Source organism: Fukomys damarensis, unplaced genomic scaffold (assembly GCF_012274545.1).
Source record: "Fukomys damarensis isolate Sample0158 unplaced genomic scaffold, DMR_v1.0_HiC HiC_scaffold_4, whole genome shotgun sequence".
NCBI classification, from domain to species: Eukaryota; Metazoa; Chordata; class Mammalia; order Rodentia; family Bathyergidae; genus Fukomys; species Fukomys damarensis.
Genome location: NW_022900916.1, coordinates 67,862,986 through 67,865,099, shown reverse-complemented (window position 1 = coordinate 67,865,099; position 2,114 = coordinate 67,862,986). Strand labels below are relative to the sequence as shown.

The 2,114-nt window shown below is 40.1% G+C and overlaps 1 protein-coding gene across 3 annotated transcripts in view; it reads left to right on the top strand.

Annotated features, from left to right (window-relative positions):
• Positions 1-58: 58 nt before the first annotated feature.
• The window catches only part of Gkap1 (G kinase anchoring protein 1), a 62,407-nt gene continuing 60,351 nt past the window's right edge, over positions 59-2,114 (top strand). Inside the window, exon 1 of one of the 3 annotated variants that reach the window (XM_033758715.1) lies at positions 59-161. The gene's annotated coding sequence lies outside the window, so the exon portion shown is untranslated. Of the gene's footprint in view, positions 162-200; positions 222-2,114 lie in introns of those variants that run through there. The other 2 variants (XM_010632913.3, XM_033758714.1) reach the window with 2 other exon arrangements.

Genomic DNA, 2,114 nt, shown 5'->3' with positions numbered 1-2,114 from the left:
CGCGGGTGACAGGTGCTGCCGCCCCCGCCGCTGCCGCCGGAGCGGGCGCCCGAAATTTCTGGAGTGACGACGGACGCGATGTTTGTCGCTTTTCAGGTTTGAAGACGCCGCTGCCGGAGCTGGGTCTCGCCCGCCCCGGGTCTTCCTCTCTGTAGTTTCCAGTAAGTTTTGGCGCTCCGGTCCCAGCCTGCGGGTGAATTGGGCTGTCTTTTGGGAATGAGGTACAATGAATCGCTCTCGGATGTGATACCAGCTACTGAAAAGTAAACCAGCAGGATTGTAATTTTTGTTACCGTTATTGCTTGGAAGTTCTTTCAAAATTTGGGGGGAATCTTTAGCATTTGGGATGTTTAACACATATTGAACAGGAGTGATTATTACACGGTCTGCCATTTCTCTGCATTCCTTTTTCTCCTGTTACCTTTGCGAGATTTTTCAGTTAAGAAGAGTAATGCTTTTATTACTAAAGATCGTGTTTCTTATACTGAAAAGTCCGTGACTTTTTTTCTACACCATTTACCATTGCATCTTTACATAGTAAATGTGACTGCAACCAGAATCATCAAGTTGATAAATTTGTCTTGTAGCCATAAAAATATTTGTGAAACCTTATGGCAAATTAGAATACTATATTAAAAGTCTCTATAGAAATCTAAATTTTTTCCTTAACTAGTGGTTAAATCCTATTTAATGAGTTGTTCTTGTCATATACGGTCATTAAAAACTTAGCTATATGATGCAGTATCAGTCTAATGCCCTCAACTCCACAGAGTAAGAGCAAGAACCTAGTTGATAAAAAGAGCGGTGTGCCTGTGGAAGTGGTCCAGACCTGTAATCCCAGGAAGATCACTAGTTACAGCTGACCTTGCCTAATTTAGCAATATTCTGTTTCAGAGTATACAGAGAGAGCTGGATATGTAGGTCAGTATGGAGGCCCTGGGCTCGATTCTCAATACCACCCCTCAAAAATATTGTGGGCAAATCAAAATACAGGCCCTTTATTCATAATGGAATCCTTACATCCTTAGTCAGTATCTGTTTGCCCTATGTGCCTGGCTGAGGGGTGGGCTACACTGGTAATTGAACCCAGGGTCCCTGAGCCATGTACCCAACCCCACCCCCTTGAGACAAGGTCTGGCTGAATTGCCCAGGCTGGCCTTGAACTTGCATTCGTCCTAGCTCAGCTTCCCTAGCACCAGGGAGTTGTTGCTGGGAATTGAATCCAGGACCTCACGGTGTGCCACCCAATGGCTGTACCACTGTGTTACAAATTAATTTTCATTTTTGGGGGGCAGTTTAATTTTGTTTGTGTTTTTAATGGGCGGTATTGGGGAATGAACTCGGGCCCTCCTGAGTGCCAGGCTACTGAAGTACTGAGTCACTGCTCTCACACCCCAAAGCATATCTTTGAGTGCTTAGAGAACTGTACACTTGGGAGATGTAAACATAACACGCAAAAAATCCTCTCGGTTCAATAAACTTGCCTTCTATAGTCTGTCAGGAATACAAAGAAGAGGCCTGATCTTGAAATCAGGACCCTGGAGGGCTAAGCATAACAATAAAGAGATTATTTTTATGGAGTCTCTTTATTAGTAGAAATGAATAAGAAATATGGAAACTGATTAATTTGAGGGGCAGTCAGAGAATGCTTCAAAGAGATACTGGCTCTTGAGTGAATTAGAAATTTTAAGTAGAAGAGGAAAAGGGCTTCAAAAGCAAAAGAAATAACAGCATAAAGATAGGAACAGGTTAACTATTGTGTTAAGGAAATTCTAAGTAGTTGGTTTTCCTGGAGATCAAATAACCCTAACATAGGCCATAATATTCAGTAAGTCAGATAATTGGCTTTTTGGATATTGAATATAAACTGAAGATTTCATATACTTTTGACATCCCTGTAATCTATACTGGAATTGGTGGTTTTTAACAATGGTGGTTGTTAAATTATAAAAGATAACAGAATAATAATACATTTGTGAGTTTCTTGTGTGTTTATTATTGTGAACTTATGTGTATCTTAAATTTTCACCTAAAACATTTCTATTTTTTTCAATTATCTTTTGAATTTCTTTTGTCTTCATCTACTTTTTTTTTTTTTTTTTTTTTTTTTTTTT